We start from the raw sequence: 26670 nt of genomic DNA, 5'->3' as shown, positions 1-26670 counted from the left end.
ACGCTGACATTTTGCTCTTTCCAGGTGTGAAGGTACAACTGCTGGTCTTTGTCAAACTACCTATCTGTTTGGCATTTTAGGCCAATGCATATTCTTTATTTGTTTTTACTTTTAATTGTGCTGATCCACTAGCTTGACTATGTTTGCTTTTTTGTACAAATGAGTCAGTTTGTGTCACTTAGATTGTAGGTACATGTGCTAGTTTCAGACCTGCAAGTCCACATGATAATTCGTAGACAATCTTGACCAGCATATGTAACCCTTTAAGCAGTATTTAATACATACATGTTCAAAAAACATTTTGATTTAGCCCTTATATTGTGATTTATATAAACATGCAATAAGGTGCTGCTCCTTAACCCAACATACGTGTGAGTGGGTCATTCATTATTAAACAGCATGATGTCCTTTTAAGGTGTACGCATCTAGGTCATCCTATACAACAGAGCAGGGGACATTCACTGGTGACTGTTTTAAGACACTGAATTGTCAGACAACTTAATTATCCATTTCTGAAATACTTCATGATGGTTAAGATTACATGTTGTCAAACTATTGGAAGATTTGTTACTGCTTTTGGGTACATTTCTTGGTTCTACTGTGGAAAATGTAATGCTGTTTGGTGGTGTTTTCTAAATTCACAACTCAGGTTGTAGGAATGGAGAGCTAACTCACCATGAACAACAATAAACTGAATTCTATATAGAAATTTTTACCATGTCTATAACATGAATGTTTTCCATTCATTCTCTTCCGAAAGAAAAATGTGAGCTGTCAAGATAAAAGGTTTTGATTATCCCATTGGCAGGATTTTCCAAACTAAAATGCCAATCAAAGGTCACTCCTAAAATGTTGTTGTTAAATTGTGTGTGGATGAACAATCCTGCAAATGTGGCTACTGAATGAAGAGGATGGATCCTAAAATGCATGGCTAGAAAACCGAATAAAAACTTCCTTTTGGAGCCATTGAAGTTGACTAACTTATTTCACCTAATGTTCCACAATACTGATTTGAGTTAATAAAGTCACATATTAGGCTTGCAGAGTATTTGTAGTTTAAGTAAGCACCTGGTGCATATGAATTTATTTAGAACTCAACAAGAGTTCTGCATCTTCAGTTGTGCTGTGAACTGATTTTACTATTATACAACTCAACCAGATTCATTTAACTGCCTAAGAAATGGGGAAAAGCTGAATTGGCCCCACAATCCATTAACTGAAGGTTGCACAAAGATTTGTGCAGCAAATTCATCAACGAACAGTGCCTATGAGCCTAGCATTGGCTAAGATAACATTTTGTGTTATAACCTCTCTGTTGGAAACAGCAGCTCATTTGTAAAATATTGTTTGCTACTTTTATGAATAGTAATACATGTGATAGTGTGAGAGTAAAGCTCCATTTATGGTCAACAGTTCCCGTCAGTGAAAATACTTGGTTGAGTTAATGTATATTGTATTGAAGGTAATTCTAAGGACAAAGCCCTACACAAAAGTCACAATATTGAATAACTGTATGACATAAGATCCTTAAGAGCAGGAACTGTGCTGTAGCAAGTGTAGAAAATGTGTCATCATCAACTCTGTTTTAATTTCTGGTGAGAAGAGAATCCATGATATGATCTACAGAGGGACGTGTAGTGTGAGTCAGACAACAATAAACTGGATTCCATTAAAGGTTAAACTCTATGGTTCTGTGAGCAAATAGACCAAGCAATGAGGTGGCACTGATAAGTAAGATGTGATGAATTTTGGTAGTTCACCAAAGATTAAGGCCCTCATTACGAGTTTGGCAATCTTAAGACGGCCAAACCTGAGGTGATGGTTGAACCGCCGCACTCCTGGCGGTCTCACAACCATATTCCGACCCTGGCAGTCAGACTGACAGACTGACAGGGGACCGCCGCCACCTTCAGGATGATGGATCCTGACGTGTTGGCAGCGGTTGAAATCGTGGTCAGCCACGGCAACGCTAAGTTTGTGCTGATCACAACTCCACTTTCCACCAGCCTGGTGGAAAGGCAGTGCTGGAGGCCACAGGTGATCCCCTGCACTGCCCATGACAATGTCATGGGCAGTGTAGGGGCCCCCCTTTCCAGTACCCTTGGAATGTGCACTGTCTGCTATGCACCCTCTGTGCGTCAGCATTAGCCTCGGGTCCCTGGGGAGCCGAAGCAAATGCCGCTGCATGGTTTCCACCGGTCAGCCCAATGGAAGCTTTGTAATAGGGCTGAAGGGGGAGACCTCCAGCTCCACGGCGGTCTCCCCCCCACGGGTCTGTCGGTCTGATGGTTGGACCGCCAAACTCACAATAGGCCCTAAATCTAATATGGTTGCTCTTAACTGAGGTTGGAGGGATTGAGTGAGTGGAGGAATGTGTGACAAAGGCAGAGCACATCTTGGTAGTTCATGACAGAAAGCTCAGAATCTAAATTCTAAAACCCAAGACCCAGTAATGCAATTGCACATCCTGAATACTGTTGAAATGAAATATATGTAGAAAGTTGGTCTGTGAAAGAGCAGGACGTGATCTATATTCCAACAAGAAATCTAAAAATGTCTACTATTGTTTGGAAGACATGTACGTATTTATGATTCCAAGCAAGTTGTCAAGTAATCCATTTTAATTAGATTCAATCATGATTCCAACTACAATTGCCTTGGTTCTAACAATGGAAGATGAAACTTTTGAAGATTGTCTATCTTGTTAAGATTGACCAATTGAAGAAAGGAAAGTGTTGTTCAGCTTTTAAATGTCAAAATATTTCTTTCATAGAAGTTCATGGTTGGTTTGCAAAAGCGAGTGCGGCTCTGAAGTAATCATAACCCACAGATATCAAATTCTATTCTTCTGAAAAGGTGAGTCATACTAACCCATTTACTTAGAAATCATGACATCCATGTAATAATTCTGGAAGCTCAACAGAGTCCTGTAATTTCCGCGGGTTTGTCCATAAAATGTAAACATGTATCAGTAGCCTTGATTTGGTGTTAATGTCCCTTTTCTGGATGTAAAATTAATATTATATATATATTGTTATTTTAGTTTTAATTTGTTTGTATAGTTCACGGCATAAATCACTCTGCCTGTGGACTGGGTCATGGTTTTGAGACAGTAGAAAGCATTCAGGAAACAGAACAAGCCAGCTATATGTATGTATAGGCTGAACCTGGATCTTTTGTGTTCTGGTTTTTATTTATAACCAAGGATGATTTGTGATCTGGTGTAATATTTTAATAGATTGTTTGAAAAGATGGTTCTGTACAACTTGAGTAACTATGACAAATAATTCAAGGGTGCATGTCCAAACGCTTGTTCTTCATCTATGGCAAGATTTCTATACAAATCTGAGATGCTGAGAAAATTCTATTTATAATCTTTATACACTTATTTCTATAGTTTAAAGAATGATTGAAACCCACTATTGTTGTTTAGCCTCTACATAAGGAGGTGGTACAACTGAAATAGCTGTTCTGTTAGCCCTACACTATTGGTCCTCATGATCTAAACCAGAAGGCAGAGCTGACTGGTTGTGTTTTTTATTTCCTTTTCATGCAGCATGGTCTGGATTGCCTAAAAAGTCCTATGTATGCAATCTTATGTTTTTTTAAAGGATTTTCAGTTTTATCAAGATTTTATGTACTTGCTGTTTGCTTCTACAGTCAAAGGTTTTCTCAAATTGTTCGCAATTATATTTTTCACATCCCTTAACGACACAATATTTATTTAAAATTAGTTATATCCTGTGCTTTTAGATACAGGTACACGGGTTTGGACGAGGAAGTCACATACTCATATGGCAACATATCTAATTAGTTGAATTCATGGGGAATGAGAGGGATGTATCCTTGTTCCACTGTTTTCAATGTATAAATGAGTTATTTAGTATTCGCTGAATACTACTATGGAAAGTTATCTTTCACCATGGATAAATCTCAAGCTTTACCATTTGGAAAGAATTTAGGTAAGAGAGCATGACGGTTGGGCCAAATAGATTATGGGAAGTGAAAGTGAAGGAATATGTGACCTGGGTCTTTAATTTATTTTTGTCTTAGGCAAGGGACCTTGGTTTCAAAGAAAAAAATCTGTGCTAAGTTAGACAAGCAACAATGCCTTTTGCCAAATGGATGACACTGAATAATGCTATGCTCAAAGACTTTGCTGTAAAAATGGCAACAGGCTTCATAATGTTTCTAGCTTGCTGTGAATGGCACAGTGCTAATCCTATGCCACTATAACACTCTGAAACTGATCACCTCAAATGTCTGTTTTTCTAACAGTTTTTGAGAAAAAGATTAACACAGTGCTATCCACGCTGAGCTAGAAAAGTTACAAAGCATTTGTGGGTTGCACTGTGCTAATCCTATGCTTAAAAACTGTTCTGGAAAAACAGACATTTGAAGTAAACAGTTTCAGACTGTCAGAGATGTCATAGAGTGCTTTGTATGAAGGAGCTGCTCTCCCCTAAAACTTGGGGACCCAGGGTTCCCTGCTTCCTTTTTTGCATAATTTATGCAGCACTCTAAGCTGGAAAAAGCATTGCTTTACTTTCTACCAGGTGCTCTCTTATGTCCGGACAAACTATGCCACTCTGATGAGCTCTAATAATAGGGAAACTCGTGTAAGCGGCTGCTTATATTCATTCCAAGGTGGCATGGATAGAATTTTACCACTCCAAAGCTAGAATACTGTGACTGGAATTGTAAAAGGCTTTTGTCAGTTTTTTGGCTAGGTGTGGATGGCACTAGTTAATCATATGCTTAAACATCTTGCTGTAAAAATGACGAATGCCTTTGTCACTTTTCTAGCTCGGCGTGGATTGCACTTTGTTAATCCTTTGCTTAAAAAATCTTCTACAAAAAAACACGTGTGTGTGTAATCTTTTGAGACCCATAGCTTTTTCTGCATTGACAGAGGATGGAAAGTTTTGCGGTGATTGGTCAGGGGAAGGCAGAGATAAAAGGTGAGTCCTAAAATAGGTTTTTCTGCAAAGGAATTTTCAATAGACTTTTATATCTCATATAACGAAAAAACAGCTTAATGGATGTCCATCATAGTTTGCAGGATTACACATTATGGTGTGCAGATTATCCTTGTAGGTGCAACAGGTAACTAGAGGAAGTATTTTTGAGTTATAAGGGATTTTAACTTAGTGATATCTGTTGTGGCTGTACTTTCACAAAACTTCATGGTATTTTGAAGAAGTTCCACAGTACATAATGATGACAAGTTAATATGTGATTGGCTAATGGCTACCTTTAACAAAAGTTAAAGGCAGCCATTTTATTGTTAGGTACATTTTGGCTGAGTTCTGCATTACACCGTTAGATGTAGGTAAATATTAAGTTTGATATTTTTCCCCAAACACAATACCACTTTATTGAAATTATTATAGGTAGGGAAAATTATTTATATGTTTATATATATTTGCTTTTAAATGCACAGCTCTCCCTAAAGTGCTGCAAACATATATAGAACATGTCTCTACCTATTACCAATTTAATGAAGTGGAAATAGGTAGGGAACGACAATAACACTTACTATATACCTATATCTAAACCCCTAACAAAGAACGCAGCCAAACAGTGCAGTAAACTACATGGTTGCCTTTTATGTTTGGTGAGGAAAGCCATTAACCTATCACCTACTGCCTTCTCATCCACATATATTGCAATATACCGCAAACTTACCACAGCACAATATCTAAGTATTTTGAAACGTATAACTTTCACACTACTTACACTTTTCACACATGCTGCCAAAAATTACCTTTTACACCTCATGTATATTCTTCTCACATTACATTTACATCCGTTCACACACTTTCACGCTACATCTGTTTTAATTGCCAAACTCCACTCTACGCTAATTCACTCAATGCCACTCTACTCTATGCTGTTACACTCTACAACATTACTCCACTATGCACCACCACACTCTATGCTAATCCATTGTATGCCACTCCACTCTACGCCACTTTACTCTACACCACTTCATTGTATGTTACTAAACTCTATGCCACTCCAGTCTATGCCACTCCACTGCATGCCCCGCCACTCAATGCTACTCCTCTGAACGCTATTCCACTGTATGCATCATCGCTCTACGGCACTACACTCTATCCTATTCTACATGCCACTTCACTGTACTCCACTTCAGTGTACGCCACTCAAGTATACACCACTCCACTCAACGGCACTATACAACACTGTAATCCACTCTATGCCCCTACACTGCAATGTTGAATCCTCTACTATGCTCTATCCCCCATACCCCAGAGTAGAACACTCTACTCCACCCTTCGACACTTATCGGCACTCTATGAACCACCACTCCGCTATACTGTACAAGATGCCACACCAGTTTATAACACTTTACTCAACTCTACACTCTGCCTATCCACTCTAGTACACCCCATGCCACTGAACTATACAACCTGGCACGGCACTATGTAACAATTTACTCCACTGTACGCTACACCACTCCACTCCACTCTACTCCACTCCTCTCAGCTCTGCTCTACTGTACGACTCTTCACTCTACTCAACTTGACTCTGCGCTGCTTCACTCTAACTCATTCCCCTCTACAGCACTCCACTCTATGACACTCCACTATACACCACTCCACTGTACACTATTCCAATGTACTCCACTGCACTACACTCCTCTACTCCACTCTACAACACCACACAACACTACACTTTAATATGGTACACTGTACTACACTCTCCTCCACGCTACTGTACCACTCTCCACTTAACGGCACTCCACTCAATGACAGTGAACTCTACGATTTGAAACACATTTTTAATTTTAAAAAATCAATAAAGAACAAGGTTAAACCTTTGTTATAGTTAGGTAAACGTTACTTATTCTTTTCATACAAACCAAATTTTAAATACACAAACATTACAAATTCTAAAGTTATAGTTATACCTTAATTTAAATATGATGCAGCACCTTTAAGTTAATATAACTTTTTTTATTCTTTAAATACAAACCAAACTTAAACTACAGAAAAATGTAATTTTATAAACGTATACCTTTAATTTATGATGTACGCAACACCTTCAAATTATTATAATTCACGCACCTTCATACTCAGTATATTCAACATGATAGCCACACATTGGGGGTCATCACCGACCGCCAGGGCCAACGACCGCGGAAGCACCGCCAACAGGCTGGCGGTGCTTCCTGGGCCATTCTGACCGCGGCAGTAAAGCCGCGGTCAGAAAAGGGGAACCAGCGGTTTCCCGCCGGTTTTCCCCTGGCCCAGGGAATCCTCCGGATTCCGACCCCCTTCCGCCAGGAACAGGATGGCGGGAACGGGTGTCGTGGGGCCCACTGGCATGGGCAGTGCAGGGGCCCCCTAACAGGGCCCCATAATGATTTTCAGTGTCTGCTTTGCAGACACTGAAAATCGCGACGGGTGCCACTGCACCCGTCGCACCCCAGCAACTCCGCCGGCTCCATTCGGAGCCGGCTTCATCGTTGCTGGGTCTTTCCCGCTGGGTCGCCCGCCGGCCCAGCGGGAAAGTCAGAATGACCGCCGCGGTCATTTGACCGCGGTGCGGTCTTCTGGCGGTCTCCGCCGCCCGCCGGGGTCGGAATGACCCCCATTATCTATAACTTGCGCCTTCTCCATGCACTGCTTATACCCTTTTACATGATATCACTTATATCATTTAAAATAATAGTATGTACAAGTTATGACATGATAAATTACATCTTTTGTGAGTACACAGTGCATGGTAGAGTGGCGAGTTATACTGCCAGTGTTGATGTCAGCTCTCTTTACTGCAGCTGATTACACAGACACAATCCATATTACGTATACAACATATTGCACATGATGCAGACACTACAGTATATCTGCTAAAATGGGTCTTCAGGGCACTAATCAATGCATCAACTTGTCCAATAAGAATCTAAATGGAGACGCAGGGTAGGGATCCCATCCCCTACCAAAACTTCTGATATGGCTCAGGCTTCCATCCTTCTCAAAAGCTGTAAGAGAGTTTGAGGAACGTCTTCCTTTAAAAACCTCGCCCTGTTGCCCTGCAGAGGTCGTTGTTTGTAGCTCCTAAATCCTGGCCTGCCGGTTCCTATTTCCAGCACCAGATTCCTGCTCAGCAGCTGCCAGGGAGCAGTGGAGACACCCATGATCAGATGCAGCAGCTAGCAAAGGGATAAACGTAAATGGAAAAAATGTGGAAAAAATAATCAGAACCTGTAAAAAACGTATATTAATAAAATAGAAACACAGGTTCCGTAAAACATTTACTAAACACAACAAATAGTATTTTGGAATAGTCTTAATAAAAATAAAAAAAATAGATGAAAATGGTAGTGTAAACCCCACCCCCCACGCCCCATGGCCAAATTATATTTGCCATTTGAAATGCAGTGGGAGAATTGGCCCTATCTGTGAGGTTTGACTACACATTAGAAAAAGACATTAGTGTTTTTTCATGATTCAATAATTATGCATTTGTTATGTTAAGTAACTGCCTATAGGTCCATTATATATGTTTATTACAATTTTGTTCCTTTGGATTCAACATTTTAAGAAAAAAAGTTATTCAAGTATCCTTAATGTCCATATACAAAACCTATATTCTGGAAATCACTTGACCTCCTGAAAGGCCAGCCCCCACTCAACATGGACGCATTTAAGTTGACCTTTGAAAGTCGTCACCTAGAGGTCTGTATAATTTTATTTATTATATTAGGTCTTTGATACCAACTGACTAATCAAATGGCTATTGAGCTAACTTCAGCTCGCTAGTGGTCTAATCATACGTTCTGCCATTGCAAGAATGTTTGGAATGGAAAAATGAAAAATGCTATGGGGGTCATTATGTCCCCGGCAGTCAGCGGTAATATAGAGGAAAGTACTGCCAACAGGCTGGCGGTACTTTCCCAATGTACCACACCAACTGCTACAGCAGTAACGGCCGCCAGGCTGGAGACTTCAATCTCCAGCCCGGCGGCCGTCACTTGCCCGCCTGCGGGATTATGACCCCACCTGCTGCCATGGTTCTTCTGCATCCTTACCGCCATGAAAACCATGGCACTAGGCATTATCAGTGACAGGGAATCCCTTCCCTGTCACTGATAGGGGTCTTCCCCGCCCCCTCCACTGAATTCTCCCACCCCCGTTCCTCTCCAGACCCCCGTTTATACACACCCCTCCCTTCACACATGCATACACACACCCATTCTCAAATTCATCCACGCATGCATACATCCATTCACACATACTTCCACACACACTAACATACATACATGCAGACATGCATTCACACAGCTCATCATACACGCACTCACACCCCCAAACATGCACACACATACAACACGCAACACACACCCGCATGCACAGTCATACACCCCCCCCATGCACATACACACCCCTCACCCTCCTCCCCTGTAGGAGCACCCACTTACCTGGACACAGGGGGTCCTCTGGCAGGAGATGGGACGAGGCGCTGCTGCCAGCTGCAGTGTCTGCCAGCAGAACACCGCCAGGCCGTATTAATTCTCATAATACGGCTGGCGGCAGTCTACCTTACCGCCATCCGCCGGCATTGTCACTGCCGGATTTCCGCCATCCTTCTGGCGGAAATCCGGCTGTGGTCATGATACGCCAGATGGCTGGTAGCCGCGGCAACGGTCTTTTTTGTTGGTTGTCATCACGGCGGTAGGCGGTATATACCGCCAAGGTCCAAATGAGGGCCTATATTTTTAAAGAGGGCTGAAAGTGAAAAAAATCACATCTAATTTCCAGTTCTGTCCTTTTATGAGGTGATGCTGTTATCTTGGAAAGCTTTTAAACATCACGAATATTCATGAGCCTTTTAATACAGTATTAGACACAGAAAGAGATGCATAGCTTTAAGTGAAATTGAAAAACGATGATTAGAACCGCTTTGAAAGTGCCAAATCAGTTGGTGCTTTGCCTTTGATAAGGGTATTTGTCTGCCTCAAATATAGCATTTTAAATTTTGATAGAGTGTGGTAGATAAGAATTACCCATCGAGTAGTTAGTCCCATTGCTCCCAGTATTGGAATTACATATCTTACAACTGACCTCAGTAGTAGTGCTCTGTGTCTCCAATTTCACACATCAGTGTCACCTTAAAATGGAATTGCCAGCCAACTAGTTATTAGGAACAACAATTATTATTGTAATTCTGTGCAGTATATTTTAATACAGTATGTAGAATATGACAAAGTGTGCTTCTTCCTGATTACTTCCTACTGTATGCATTTTACCTCAGTCCCTAACATAAAGCAGATTCGTACAACTGCAGCAGTAATAATAATAATAATAATAATAATAATAATAATAATAATAATAATAAGAGGAAAAAGAAGAAGACTCTATTTGAAATAAAAAATGATAATTTGAATTCCATTGAATTTGGCACGATTGGTTTATATGAAAGATTAACATTTGCAACACAAACTAGTGTTATTTTAAAAGACTAATAATAATTATCATAATATACTTGGACTCAACACAAAATTAAAATAATAATAATTTGGATTGCTATGGTTGATTTGTCATTTTTTAAACTCTTCATCTATCATGGGTTATTGGAACCTAACTCGTTTGAAAAATGTCAGCGTTGACTGATTATGCTTACCAATATGAATAATGTCAATGTATACACCTCGTCAGAGAGAAATGCCGCAGACTGCTAACAACTTTCACCCCCACATTTTCATGGAGAGTGATATATCACATTATGCTAATGCCACGTCCCAGGAGATGAAACAATTTGGCGCAATCATATTGGGCATAGGGACCACATTAATTGGGTGTCATCCTCAAGAACTGCGGTGCTGTCCCATGGACAATCTACTGTCAGTACCGGTACTGAATTTTTTACTGGCAACTGTTCAGTTACGGAAGAAATTCATGTTTCCGCACAGATTCCTATTCATTTGTTACCCCTTCTAGCCCATTCCCTCGCCGGCATTTTCACCAGGTTTTATTTCCTGATAAATTCTGCATGGAAAAAGCAACTTTAAAGTATGATATTCCTTCTCAGTTCGGACTCCCAATTCGGCTACAAAACCATCTTTGCAGTCTAATCAGAATTAGTTTTAACCATGATGATTCCCTGAGTGTAGAAAAGCCACAGATAGTTGTCAGCGGTGCCATTCCAGCAAGGCAATCTTTCTTAATTCCTGTTTTCCACGAAGGTGGAGAAGACATAACCTTGATGATGAAAATATTGGAAATTTGAAGAGGAAGAGCACTAGGGGTAATTCAATAAGCCATGGTGCACACAACTACATCCCCAACATGGTCATTCTGTCATATGCAAGCACATGACTGCAGCTGCAGCTGAACAAGAATACATCTCTAAGGCCACAGAGCATTAGGTAGAGGCTCAGGACAGGAGGCTTGGCCCATTATGCAGTTGCATGATTGGCATCAAGATTCCATGTAAGAAAAGGTCAATTTATACCATGACACTTTGCATGTCTGCTGTGACAAAATCTGTAAGTAAACTTGGGTTAACGCAGTTTAGCACCTATCACAAGCTTGCCCACAAGTTAGATAACTAGATGTTGGAGTGTTTGTATAACATCACTTATTTCTAGTAGCAATGCGTCGATGTATCCTGCACAGTGGTTTGCATCTAAAGCAGGATAAACACATTCACATCGCTCAAGGCAGTCTCCTGTGATCTACATCCATTTTGACTGACGTAGTGTAATCTTATGAGTGTCTCAATTGATGGCATGTAGGTCACAAGCATGTATATATAATTAAGGATGCCCCCTGATCATGGTCAAACAGCATCACCCTCTCTTTTTGCCCTGAGTAGATTGAAATTTGATTTGAAATTACATGACAGAAAAAGAGTTGAGTTGTTGATTCCATGACGGACCAAGATACCTCCCCCACTTCGATCGCATTTCTCATTTTGTCTACCTGATAGCACAACTGACTGTGAAGCGGACCTGACCTAAGTTTGAATTGAATGATGTGAAGTTCCTTTCTCCGTTGTTTTCAAGCTGTTTCTGTGATGCAGACATCTCTTTTACTCTCTCTGGTCCTTTCTCACCGCTAACTAGAAGAAGCAGGTTTTCCACACCATTCTAGATGGTTTCCTTGACCAATGCCTGAACACTGCAGGATTATTTTCATAGGTATTTTCGCAATCTTGTCTTGACGTAATTGTAAAGACTAGCGTTCATCTGGTGTATGGGGTGAGGCAATAGAAGATCACAGCATGTTAACCACTTGGGTCCCACTAACTGAGTATGATGCCAAAGCTGTAAGGACAGAACCCAGTGCCTAAAATATAGAGGACCATCAAAAAGCATAAATGATGCAACTTTGCACAGATGGCAGATGTAATTGTATGTTTACCACTTTAATAAGTTCATCAGGATGGCAAGCATGGCAAGTTCCTGTCTTCTGTTAGGGCAAGAATATGAGCCTCTTTCATTACTCAGTTCAAGCATAAACAACGTTTAGATGTTTAAAATAATTTTACAATCCTGCTTGAGAAAACCAGCCAGTTATTTTAGGATATCACTGATTATGACATTCAACCTTGAACATCATTCCATGAAATGCACCAAATGAATCACCAGAAACGATTATCAAACATAAAAACAAATTATGGAGATGATGCTGAGCATGTCATATTCATTACTCACTACATCTACACCTGCCATGATCTTTAAAATCAACAATGTGACTCTCTGTCACAGGAGTTTTGTATCAGTGGAAAAAGTCATAGTTCCTTACTAAATTTCTACTTTGGGATTCTATTGACTCCTCCAATCTCAGACACATTACCAAACGCCTCTCCTCAGAGAAACTACTTGAAAAGACTGCCATACAAATCAATACTTCTTTCTTATGCTCAGAGTGTCAGGACCCTGCATCCATTGACACAGTAGTAGTTTTTGTACAAGGTCCTGGCTTCGGACAGAACTTATGAGACTGATGGTCGTGGTGTTCATTTGCAGACAGCTTGCAACTTGGTTGTTGAGCCTTAGACCAATGAAACACGTTAATTCCAAGTCACCCTTTGCAGCAAAGTCCTTTCCAGGTTAAGGGCAACTGGGACGATTAAAGATACACAGCTCTTTTACGAGCATGCTTGGCAGCATTTCAGTGTTCCATTGGCTTCTGCTTCACTCACCCCATTCCCTTCCTTTCCTTTATTGTTTCTGCCTGCTACTTGTTGAAACCTACTCTTCCTCTACAGCCCTACTTGTAAGAAGAACTCCTGCTGTCTTAGTCACCCTCTTATGAATACTACCTGCTCTGTGGCTATCCTCTCATGAACATCATCTGCTTTCCAGGTCGGAATTCTGTTCAGTGCCTTCCTGTATAGGTTCCCCACACCTCATTCCTACAATAAGGGTAAGCTCTAGTGCATATGTAAATAAAAGGGCAATATGCTTAAGAAGGACTTGATACTGGAATATAGTTTTACTACAGATATTCTGCTGTTTGTTCAGAAATTATCTGCACTCTATGGAAACTCAGTCCGTGATGTAACTCATTGTCTTAGACACCTTCAGAGGTGTCCGGGCGGATTAGTGTTCTTACTCTTCTCCCTTCCACCTTTTCTGCAGCATTTTTTTATTACCTAGTTCTTTCTTGTATACCCACTGGGCAGGAATAAAGGCAGGCTAGCACCTGGTATTCCTGACAGTTACTTGGCAATGGACACAGATTCTCAGCTCTAGAACTTGCAGTGGCACACTGGTAGCAACCCATCAGAAGTTGTGCATTGTACTATTCACACTTGTTCACAATGATTCCTACTAATTGGTAATAACTGATATATCAATGTTGTTTAAGGCAATCAACTGATTCACACTATTTTATTTCATGCATGACACCCAGTGGGGCTGTCCAGTATTGAGTGTTTTCTGTTCTTATGGGAAAATCCATATTTGTACAGAGAAAGTACAGCTAGTGCATTCATGGGAAATTCAACGTGCACACCAATCCTAGTTTATGCAAATACGCCCCATGCATAGTCTCTGAGCTAAAGTCTTATATTTTATAATAAATTCCCAACTTAACTTTTTTCTTCCACCTTTCCAATAAGAAATAAACTATATCTGCTCCGAAGACATCACCCATTAAATTCAGATAAGCAGTATAATTGCTTGTAATCTCCCATATTATTGATTCAATGCCCTAAATTAGGCAGGTCTTCCCAAAACATAAATGCAACTGCCTGTTCCATGATACTGCTGGGGTTTGGTAGATTATAGACTGATCAATAGATTGCTAGGATTTTCATTTCTGCTGCTGCTGCTTTATTCAAAAGTGGGATGCTGATGGCTTTTTGATCGGGCACAGAACAACTCCCTTGGAAAGGGACTTGTTTACTACATTAGGGATACCTCCAATAAGCAAATGGAGGAATTGGTTGATGCATGTAGCAGGTCTTATGGCTTGATTTAGAGTTTGGCAGATTGGTTGCTCCGTCACAAATGTGACAGATATCTTGTCCATTGGATATAATGGGATCGTATACGGCGGACAGGATATCCGTCATGTTTGTGACAGCGTACCCCCTCTACCAAACTCTAAATCAGACCCTTAGTTCCTTGATTAAGTTAGGTTCTTTATTCCTTGAATGCTGTTTCCAGCAACTCTCATGTCTCCAACCAACGTATGGAGGTGTGAGGTACACATAATGAAATGGTGCAGTTTTATTAGCTATTTCATTAAGGATGTTGCTTATTTCAGACATAAATAATCTAAAGAATTGTTGCAGTGTGGTCATTATGCTGCAATGGAAGTGAATTTTTCACTGTGGAGCAAGCTGTGCGTCGAATTTTTCAGCGCACAAGGAGTCCAGTTGAAAGAAAGAAGTCTTTTTGGTCCTGAGACTTCAGGGAATAGGAGGCAAGCTCTATCCAAGCCCTCGGAGAGAACTTCTGCAGCAAGGCAAGAGTTCAGCAAGGCAGAAGGCAAACAGCAAGGCAGCAGTCCTCTGTAGAAAGCAGTCAGGTGAGTCCTTTGAGCAGCCAGGCAGTTCTTCCAGGCAGGATGCAGGTTCTGGCTCAGCTTTCTTCTCCAGCAAGTGTCTGAGGTGGTAGGGCAGAGGCCCTGTTTTATACCCAAATATGCCTTTGAAGTGGGGAGACTTCAAAGAGTGGCTTAGAAGTGCACCAGGTCCCCTTTCAGTTCAATCCTGTCTGCCAGGGTCCCAGTAGGGGGTGTGGCAGTCCTTTGTGTGAGAGCAGGCTCTCCACTCTCCCAGCCCAGGAAGACCCATTCAAAATTCAGATGTATGCAAGTGGGGCTGAGTACCCTGTGTTTGGGGTGTGTCTGAGTGAATGCACAAGGAGCTGTCAACTAAACCCAGCCAGACGTGGATTGTAAGGCACAGAAAGATTAAGGTGCAAAGAAATGCTCACTTTCTAAAAGTGGCATTTCTAGAATAGTAATATTAAATCCTAACTTCACCAGTCAGCAGGATTTTGTATTACCATTCTGGCCATACTAAATATGACCTTCCTACTCCTTTCAGATCAGCAGCTACCACTTCAATAATGTATGAGGGCAGCCCCAATGTTAGCCTATGAAGGGAGCAGGCCTCACAGTAGTGTAAAAACGAATTTAGGAGTTTTACACTACCAGGACATGTAAACTAGATAGGTACATGTCCTGCCTTTCACCCACACAGCACTCTGCCCTAGGGGTTACCTAGGGCACCCATTAGAGGTGACTTATATGTAGAGAAAGGGGAGGTTTAGGCTTGGCAAGTACTTTTAAATGCCAAGTCGAGGTGACAGTGAAACTGCACACACAGGCCTTGCAATGGCAGGCCTGAGACAAGGCAAAGGGGCTACTTAAGTGGGTGGCACAACCAGTGCTGCAGGCCCACTAGTAGCTTTTAATCTATAGGCCCTATGCACATATAGTGCACATCACTAGGGACTTATAAGTAGATTAAATAGTCCAATTGGGTATGATCCAAGGTTACCATGTTTAAAGGGAGAGAACATATGCACTTTAGCACTGGTTAGCAGTGGTAAAGTGTGCAGAGTCTAAAAGCCAGCAAAAACAGCGTCCAAAAAGTGGAGGGAGGCAGGCAAAAAGTTAGGGGTGACCACCCTAAAGCTGTCAGGTCTAACATGTGTCCCCCCAGCTGAAAGTGGGGAGAGCTACCCGACCTCCTGGGATCTCTCATTGCTAAGGTGGAAGTATCTGGAGAGACCATCAGCGTTGGTGTGGTCAACCCCCGGGCGATGCTCTACCGTAAAGTACATCCTCTGTAGGGAAATGGACCACCTTAAGAGTTTTGGATTTTCACCCCTAATCTGCATGAGCCATCTGAGGGGCCTGTGGTCTGTCTGAACCCAGAAGTGAGTCCCAAACAGGTAGGGTCTTAGCTTCTTCAGTGCCCAGACCACAGCAAATGCTTCTCTCTCAATAGCACTCCATCTCTGTTCCCGTGGTAATAGCCTTCTGCTAATAAAGACTACTGGTTGGTCAGAGCCCTCCTCATTTAGCTGTGCTAGAACAGCCCCTATGCCATGCTCTGAAGCGTCCGTCTGCACAATAAATTCCTGGGAGTAGTCAGGGGCCTTGAGCACGGGGGCCATGCACATGGCTTCCTTCAGGGAGTCAAAGGCTTTCTGACAAGCCTCTGTCCAATTCACCATTCTAGGTTGTTTCTTGGAAGTGAGTTCTGTCAAGGGTGACACAGTGGTACCATAGCCCTTGACGAATCTGCGGTAGTACCCAGTGAGGCCTAAAAAGGCTTTCACCTCAGTCTGTGTTCTAGGTGGTTGCCAGGCCTTGATAGTTTCAATCTTGGCATGGGGTGGCTGCACCTTGCCACCACCTACTAGGTGTCCCAAGTACACCAGGGAACCCTGCCCAATCTGGCACTTGCCTTGATGATCAGGCATGCCTGTCGCAGAGCCTGAAGCACCTCCTTGAGGTGGAGCAGGTGTTCCTCCCAGCTTGAACTGTAGACAGCTATGTTGTCCAGGTAGGCTGCACAGTAGGCATCCTTACCAGCTAGGACCCCATTAACCAACCGTTGGAAGGTAGCGGGCATTTATCAACCCAAATGGCATCACCCGGAATTGGTAATGGCCGTCAGGTGTGGAAAATGCTGATCTCTCTTTAGCCCCCTCAGTCAGGGCAACCTGCCAGTATCCTGAAGTAAGATCAACGTACTCAGGAACTTGGCAGCCCCTAGTCTGTCAACGAGCTCATCAGCTCGGGGGATGGGGTGAGCATCAGTCCGTGTGACTGAGTTGAGACCCCGGTAGTCCACACAGAACCTGATTTCTGGCTTGGCACCTGGGGCAGTAGCCTTAGGAACCAACACCACTGGGCTGGCCTAGGGACTACTGGATTTCTCAATAACCCCTAAAGTCAACATCTTGGAGACTGGCCTTCACCTTATCCGATACCCTGTAAATTTTGTTCTTCACAGGGGGACTGCCACCTGTGTCAATGTCATGAACACAGAGGGGGGTCAGTCCAGGAGTAAGGGAGAACAGGGAGGAGAACTGCTCTAACATCTCATAGCAGTCTTCTCTCTGGTTTAGAGTCAGGGAGTCAGAGAGAATGACACCTTCCACTGACCCATCACCTTCTTTGGCAGAAAGGAGCTCGGGGAGAGGTTCACTCTCCTCCTCCATGCCCTCATCTGTGACCAGGAGCATACTGACCTCAGACCTCTCAAAGTGAGGTTTGAGCCAGTTGTGATGGAGGACCCTTAGGGGGTGTCTAGGGGTCTTGAGGTCCACTAGGTAAGTGGCCTCCCCTTTACGCTCCTTGATCTCAAAGGGGCCAGTCCAGCGGTCCTGGAGAGCCCTGGGCTCTACTGGCTCCATCACCCAAACTTTGTCTCCAGGTGAGAACTCAAACAGAGTGGTCTTCCGGTCGTACCACTCCTTCATCAGCTCTTGACTGGCCTCGAGGTTACTCTTGGCCTGCTTCCAGAAGTGTTGGGTTTGGTTGCGGAGGACCAGCATGTAGATGACCACATCCTGGGGAGGTGTCTTGGGAGCTTTCTCCCAGCCCTCTTTAACAATGCTCAGGGGTCCCCTGACAGGGTGACCATAGAGAAGCTCAAAGGGGCTGAACCCCACCCCTTTCTGGGGCACCTCTCTGTAAGCAAACAACAGGCATGGTAAGAGGACGTCCCACTTACGCCTCATTGCATCAGTCAGGCCACTAATCATGCCTTTCAGGTTCTTTTTGAATCTCTCAACAAGCCCATTGGATTGAGGATGATAAGGGGTGGTAAACCGGTAGGTCACCCCACACTCATCCCATATGGACTTCATGTATGCAGACATGAAGTTTGTGCCCCTGTCAGACACAACCTCCTTAGGAAATCCCACACGGGTAAATATTCCCAACAGGGCTCTGGTCACCACCGGTGCAGTCACTGTTCTCAGAGTGATTGCCTCTGGATAGTGGGTGGCATGGTCCACCAAAACCAGGATAAACCTGTTGCCCAAGGCAGTTTTGGGGTCCAATGGACCAACAATGTCGATGCCCACCCTTTCAAAGGGGGTGCCAACGACCGGGAGTGGGAGCAGGGGAGCCTTAAGCTGTTTCCCTGTCTTCCCACTAGCCTGGCAGGTGGGGCAAGCTCTGCAGAAGTTATCTGAGGCTATCCTCATTCTGGGCCAATGGAAGTAGGTGATAAGCCTGTTAAAGGTCTTGTCTTGGCCGAGGTGTCCTGCCAGGGAGATGTCGTGAGCCAGACCCAGTAGGAAGTCCGGTAACACTGGGGGACCACCAGCACACAGGCTGCCCCAGGACCTGGAACCTTAGGCTCACTGTAAAGGAGATCATTCTCCCAGTAAATATGGTGAGTGCCAGAGGCGTCACCTGCTGCTTGGGCTGTGGCCTGTTGCCTCAGACCCTCAAGGGTAGGGCATTCCTTCTGCGCCTTGCATAATTCTGCTCTGGTTGGCCCACCCTCTACTTGCCAGCCAGCAAGTTCAGGTAGGTTACCCAGGTCAGCTATGTCCTCCCCAGTTGGCTCAGGGGCCTCCTCTTCCTCAGGGGCCCCGCCCACCAACGTGGGAACATTTGAGGCGGGTTTCCTGCGCCTCTTGCCCTTCCTCTTTGCAGCTGTCTGGGCCATTGTTCCAGGCTCCAGATGCCCTTGACTCCCTTCCCGGGAAGCCATGGACCGTGTGGTCATGCAGACCCACTCAGGCAATCCTAACATCTCCTTGTGGGATCTGAGCTCTACCTCTTTCCAAGCAGTATGCTCAAGATCATTGCCTAACAGACAATATACAGGCATGGAAGGACTCACAGCTACTTTCAGAGTACCAGAGACCCCCCCCAACTCAAAGGGAACCAGAGCCACCAGTAGGTGACTCTCACAATTGTCAGCGACTACGACCTGATGGAATGTATTAGGAACTATCTGCTCTGTTGGCACCAGCTGACTCTTGACAGTAGTCATACTGGCTCCTGTGTCACGCAGCGCCTCCATCTTTTGCCCATCAATGGTGACCCACTGCCTATACTTTGAAGTATTTTGGGGCATGTGGGCTTTGGGCACCATTTCTCTTTCCCCCAGGGATACTAGGGAATCCTCTGCCTGCTCCCGAAAGCTATCTGGGTCTGTCTCCCCCCGAGCGCTACACTAGTCAACCCAGATGTCTGTCCGGTAGTGGACGGTGCTCTCTTGGAACACTGGGAGTCGCCCTTATAGTGACCATACTGGTAGCATTCTAAGCATTTGGGGATGAATTTCCCTGATTTATCATAAGTCCCTGGCTTTTTCCCAAATCTGGAAGAGGAATGGTTGCCACCCCCTCCCTGGGAATTCTTTTGGGGGCCTTTTGAGAGTTCCTTATCTGTAAGTTTATCTCCCCCCTCTTTCTTCTGTTGGGAACCCTGACCACCTTTGTGGGTCTCCCCCCCAGATACCTTTCGGGACACTCTGGTGCTAACCCAGAGGTCCGCCTCCTCAGCAAGCTTCCTGGGATCAGTCAGCTTACTATCTACCAAGTGCTGGCGCAACTCTGTAAAAGTAGTACTGAGCATATGCTCTCTCAGAATCAAGTCATATAACCCTTTGTAATCATCTACTTTGTTGCCCCGCACCCATCCATTCAGTGCCTTTCTGGAAAAGTCAAAGAAATCTACCCGTGTTTATGTGGATTGTTTGTTGCTGTCCCTGAACCTCTGACGGTATCCCTCAAGGGTCAGCCCAAACTTGGCAAGTAAAATGGCTTTCTGAAGTGGGTATGTGTTTTGATCTGGTTTATCCAATGTGAGAAGTGTGTCCCTCCCCAATGGTGGCACATAACTCCACATAGCTGTACCCATTGCCCTTCAGGAACCTCATGAGCCCTTAGTGCAACTTCATAAGCAGCTAACCATTTATTTATGTCATCTCCCACCACAAAAGTGGGCACCACATTTTGGGGTATACAAACCTTCTTTTCTCCAGCAGGTCCTGTCTGTATGCTGCCACCATTACTGCTGGATTCAGACTGTCTTGCCTTAAGATCCAGCTCCTTGAGACTCAGTTCATGAGCCAACAAAAATTTCTTTTCAGCCAAGGCTCTCTCAGCTGCAGCTTCAGCTCTTTCAGCTTGCTTGGCTTCTCTCTCTGCCCTTCTTTCCTCCTGTTGAGCCTCAATTTTCAGTCTTGCCATTTGCAATTGGAACTCCCTCTCTTCTCTCCTTTCCTCTGCAGTCAGGCCTTGCTCAGAGACACTGCTCCCTTTTCTGGAAGGGGGCACAATTGCAGTGGTAACCTCACCCACAGGTGGCAAGAAATCCTCTGAGGGGCCATTTTCTGGCTCCTCTTCCTCATCATCCTCCTCTAAATGGGCTTCTGCCCAGGCCCTTAGTGCCACTTGAAAGTCCTCCTTTCTGGAGGCCCCTTGGGTGGGTACACTCATCTCCCTGCAGAACCTTTTTAGTTGTTTGACAGTATATGTCTCCACCAGGGCTAGGTCAAAATCTCCTGCTTGAGACCCAGCCAAAGACATGTTGAGTGAGGATTTAGGTTTAGAAAATTGTCAGGAAAAACAAATTTTGCAAAAAGAGATCAAAATCAAGTTGACCTTCAACTGTGGGTAGGTAGTGAAATACTTAGCTACTGGATGTCACTGCACAAGGTTGTGGCCGCCCTTGCGACAAGCCTCTGCATGTTTCACAGTGCAGGGAAAGAAGGGACAGAGATCAGCCGGAAGGAGGGTGCAGTGAGTGCCTGCATTCGCCTACAGGACGATGTCTCGGAGGTACATGAAACCAGTACTGCCCCCTGCAGAGGGCTGCCCTCAGGGGGCGCAATAACAATGTGCCTCCATTATGTTGGGCATCTCCTCAGGACCTGTTTTCCTCTGCAGCTGTATCCATAATAGGGTGCAGGCACAGAGGTAAAGGGTTTTCCTCATGTGCATGGGGACAGAGTCCCATGCAAATGAGAGAAGGCCATCTCAAGATAACGTTGGTGTTACATGTGCACCAGTGTTATCGTTATTACAGAAAGGGCCCTACACGCCTCTGCAGCCCCTTCTGTAATACCTCAGTGGGGCGCCCAAAGCGGGCAGGTACTGCCATTGCACCTCCAAGACACTATGCATAACACAGCCCCTAGCCCACACAAAGTGCCCTGCCTGCACACACTCTGGATCTACTCCTCTAAGCCAGCTCCATTGCCCTGTTGCTACCACACAGATACTTTATTCACTCACTGCGGCATGCATCTGGCTGGTGATTGGCCCCTCCTGCGTGCCATTCTCTCCTCGGAGAAGGCTTCATGAGCGCTCTCCCACTACGACTTTCTCATTTTCCTCCTCTTCCTCTAAGATTTTGTAGAGACTTCCCCTGAACTCCAATTGCCAGATGCGAGGCTGTCGCACATGCCTCACTCTGGATCTTAAGACTTAGACAAGTGCACTCGACAGACTCAGTGGAGGCTGATCGTAATCCCACGTTTTGCAAAATGCTAGATCCGAATTTGGGTTCGAACTGTTTCTTTATTCTCTTATCACCTGAAAGTTATCTGTTATGCATCTGTATTGTAGTTGATAACTCTGCTGCCTGATTTTATTGCCTGTACCTCCAGTTCCTCGTTTTGATGCCCGCACAGGGTTGGTACATGCTAAACAAATTATAAGAATACAATTAAAAAACATACATGGTTTAATATCTATTCATGACAAGCTTAGCCTCAAGTCTTCACAGTTATATAATAAAAATAAATAGCAACACCATCACAGTGTAAACACTTCATCACCAGACATCAATCCCAATAAGCAAATGTCTTCCACATGTTTTTGGGAACAAGTAAACCGTCTGCCAGTTTCTGATAAACATCGTCTCAAGAAACAGATATCTTCCATATGTAATGAGCACATGTGTAACAGCCAGAGAGTTTCTAAAAAGCATTATTAAATCATGTTTCCTCCTCTAATCGTTTCCTCACGTTCCCAAATACTTTATTTACAGTTTCTACTCTTTTGTTTTCATTTGAAGGCAGTCATAACAACGTTGAACGTTTTCATTTGATGAATTTCCCACCACTGGACTAATTTTGTTAATGTGGCCTTTGCCATACATCTTTTATTTATGTAAACACAGAAGAGACTTTGTTGATGTAAGGCTGTGGTATCCATCTCTTGAGACACTGTGATGGCTGAGAGATTAGGTATTGCCCTGTTACCATATTCAGTCTGCTCACTGCATTGGTTGCTAAGTTCATATTCATTTGGATTCCTCCTTCTCCTGCTGCATGTAGACCCTCACTGTCACACACACATACAGTTTCAGAGTTTTCCAGTGGCAGAGTATCATACGATCTCATACAGTCCTTCAAAGGCTGTGTGTTCTACATGTGAATTAACACACATCCAGAGTCTCACACCTTCAGTCTCACAGCCCCAGACAGGGAGAGAGTGTCAAACATGCAGCGCTACATGCAAAGTCACAAATACAGAGAGCCTCGTTGTGAGAGCCCTGGACCTGCTCCGGCTAAGGCTTCACCCTCTGAATGAATGTTAATGGGAGTCCCGTAAACTCTGGGGAAGTGGAGTTAGCTAGTATTCTGACTGCAAACCTAAACTGAGGTTCCATTGAGAAACGGGGAATTAACAGGTGGCTAAGTAATCCTAGGTCCATTTCACCCACTGATTCCCCATTCCTCCCTGCAGTTTCCACATGACGTTTGCAGCTGTTATGAAGATTGGACAGCTTCGATTTAAACACTTCACGTCTACAAACACCATGGACCTCAAAATTGCTCATTAATGGCCACTCATAATGAGAGTCAGAATGTCTGATGCAAAGAGTGACACATTAGAAGAGTCATAATCCACAGTCTGAGAATCTCACTCTTCTAGGTAATCTGACATAAATCACATTGGAGACCCAGATTTATGAAACATTTTGTGATAGTTTTGTGTCACAAAAGTGACACAAACCGGCACTAGTTTTTTGGGGATTTACCTTTTAGCCCAAAGCTTTTTCCAGTTCAAAACCTATGTTAGACATGATGCAGACACCTTTGCACAATGGTGCTAAGGTGTGTGTGTGGCACTAGGCAGCTTGATTTTGCACCAGCAATAGGAAAATAGCAAGACAGTACAATAATCTTAGTAGATATGGCTCTTTCCTACTTTTTACTCTCACACAACGCAGCAGCTTTAGTCTCACATGTGTGATAAGTGGTACACAGATACACTCATATTTCCTTTCACATGTAGAAAGTCACATAAAGATTCATACTTGCTACAGGCACATACAATTTGAGGGTCTCACACATTTATTTATTTATATTTGTATTTATGAAGTGCACTTATCACCCAAAAGGTATCATCGCGCTGGTAGCCAGAAGTACTGGAGAAGATGGACTGCTGCACAGGTAGTGAGACTGATAGAAGATCACGGAGGGAACAGCTATGTTTTCCAAGTCTTTCTAAAATGAGAAAGATCCACTGAGAGTCTGAGGGAAGTGGAAAGCTGGTTCCAGAGTTGAGCTGCTCTTACTACAGGGCCCAGCCACTTTATCTCATTTTCTTAAATTAGGGATAGAGATGAGATTAGCTGATGAGGAGCGCAGGAGTCTCCCAAGAGAATATTTTCAGAAACCCATCTGTAGAGGAAGAGGTCAAGGCCTGGAAGCGCCTTAAAGACAACACAAAGCAATTTTAAGGCAAGTCTCTGTTTCATCGGGAGTCAATGCAACTGTTTAAGGGCATCAAAGACCGACGACCTTCTAGGGCGATTCAGAGCAAATTTGGCTGCTGCAGCTTGCCCTCAGTGGAGTCTGTTTATAAGGTATTCAAGGGTGCCTAACAGAAGTGAATTACAATAATTAAGCCTACTCAAGATCACATTGCACACAATTAATAGTTTAATATGAGGTGGCATCAAGGGAACTGTTTTCCACAGCCCGTGAAGAAGCACAAAGCAAGTCCCTGCTACTTTCATAAAATGTGCTTCAAAGGCCAGCTTGTTATCAAAGAAGATTCCCAAGATACAAACTGACTCTGATGGGGTGGGCGCGTTCTTTGCTGTTACCAGAAATTTGTAGGGAGATTAAGAGGGATTTTATCTGCGGAAAAGTACAGAAACTCAGTTTTATCTCCATTATTAAATTTGAGAGAACTAGAGTTCAGCCAGTTAGCAATATCCTTTACACAATCATGGAAATTATCAATTGTTTTCTGGTAATCATCCTCTAAAGACAACATCAGTTGGATATCATCTGCGTAATTCACTAATCTGATTGTGTAAGATTTAACAAGGGTCATCAGAGGCCTCATGTACCAATTAAACAAAATAGGGCTAAGATCAGACCCTTGGGGAACACCATATTTCACCACCATGAAGGCAGATCTAAAATGTGAAAAGGCAATGGCCTGACTCAGCTCTAATAAAGAAGAGTTGGTCCATTTCAAAGCTGACCCATCAATGCCAGCTGACACAAGTTTGCCAAGAAGAATAGTACGTTTGACTGTGTCAAATGCAGCAGGTAAAGCAAAAAGAATCAAAATGACAGAGTGGCTGTGATCGACTGACATCCAAAACTCATCCATGCTGATAATTAAAGCCGATTCAGTCCCCTGGCTGGGTCTGAAACCAAACTACTCTTGCTATAATAATGAGTGTGACTCCAAAAAACAAGAGAGTTTTTTGCTGATATATCGTTCCAGAAGTTTAATAGGGAAGAGCAGCAGAGAGAGTGGCTTACAGTTGCTTAGAACTAATGGATCTGGTGAGGTTTTCTTTAAGATGGGAGAAGCAATAGCTTTTCGTTCCAGGCGAGCGGGACTATACCAGAATCCAAGACACTGATGAAGCAGCGTTAGAGAATCGCCTGCTAGAGTTTTCCAGATTTTATGTGGTAAAGGATCAAGGGGAGATTCCTCCTTTATTGGCAGTTCCAGCTCATATATCAGAGGGATGCAGGAGGGCGCCTCTCGGGGGAATATTAACAATTAAGCTGGGAACTACAGAGGAACAGCCGGATGGACAGGTATCTCTAATGTCCTTCAGAATCAGATCAATCCTTTCCTCCAAAATCAAGGCAAGATTGTCACACAGTTCTTGGGAGGGTGTAAACTTCCTTTTCACACAGTCAAGGTTAAACACGGTCAGGGTTAGCGATCCGCTTCAGAATTTCGAAAACCTTTTTAATATTGCCATTAAAACAGAGGTGGCATAGAAGTCTGTCTTTGCTTTGTTTATTTCCTTTTTATAATCGACTAAGGAGAGCTTTAACTATTGTTTGTCCTCCTCCTTGTGAGACTTATTTCATTTCCTCTCATTTTGTCTGCAACTTAGTTTCAACTTTTTAAATCAGTATTATACCATGGGGCAGAGAGGCGACCACGTTTTTTCCTCGTTTGGACAGGAATTTCTTAATCCAACAATTCAATAATTCTGTCTTCCAAAGAATTATAGTTCTCGTCTACTAATTTATCATGGTCAAACACATTTTTATTTGTTGACATCCCTTCACAAAAGGATGCTCCCAATTTGTGCCAGGCCCTACCCGTATGCAAGATAGTAACACCCTTTTTTGCCAGGTTAGTATCATTAGCAAAATGATGGAAGAATATACATGCATGATCTGTCAAGCAGAGAGGAAGCCAATCCTCCATGGAGATAAAGCCACGTGGAGCCAAAACTAGATCTGATGTATGACCACTAAGGTGCATAGGGCCAGAGGCAGGATTTTTCAAATTCCCTTTAGGAGGAAGACACAGGTGATTCCGCAGCCCTCATATTAAAGTCTCAAAGAATGTAGAAATTAGCGTGGGTCAATGCCATGTTTCATATAAACTCTAACAAGGATTGAGAAAGTGCCACTGAGAGGCCAGGGTGCGGTAGCAGACATTAGGGATCCTTCTTGCGATTTCAGGGAAAACCCAACATATCAATGTCAGACGGTTAGCCCATTGAAAGAGATATCAGATTCCAACACTCTTTAAATATAATTCCAACCCCACCACCTCTCTTAGCAAGACAAGGTTTATGCAGGATATTATAACCTGGAGGGCAAGCTAGTCCAAGATTGATAGTTGAATCAGAAGAGGTCCAGGTTTCAGTGATGAAGAGAATGTCTAATGAGGGACCTTACATTAACCAATCCACATTTCAGCAAACCAGGTAAGGCAGCCTTTCAAAGTGAGGAATAGGCCTCCTTTAT

At 43.5% G+C, this 26670-nt stretch overlaps 1 protein-coding gene across 2 annotated transcripts in view; it reads left to right on the top strand.

Annotated features, from left to right (window-relative positions):
- The window catches only part of APBB1IP (amyloid beta precursor protein binding family B member 1 interacting protein), an 895472-nt gene that overhangs the window by 163807 nt on the left and 704995 nt on the right, over nucleotides 1–26670 (top strand). For both annotated transcript variants that reach the window (XM_069211356.1, XM_069211357.1), the window contains one exon: nucleotides 2774–2856. The gene's annotated coding sequence lies outside the window, so the exon portion shown is untranslated. The remainder of the gene's footprint in view (nucleotides 1–2773; nucleotides 2857–26670) is intronic.

Source organism: Pleurodeles waltl, chromosome 10 (genome assembly GCF_031143425.1).
Source record: "Pleurodeles waltl isolate 20211129_DDA chromosome 10, aPleWal1.hap1.20221129, whole genome shotgun sequence".
Classification (NCBI taxonomy): domain Eukaryota; kingdom Metazoa; phylum Chordata; class Amphibia; order Caudata; family Salamandridae; genus Pleurodeles; species Pleurodeles waltl.
The sequence above is the reverse complement of the archived record's forward strand: the minus strand, read 5'-3'. Positions and strand labels throughout refer to the sequence as shown.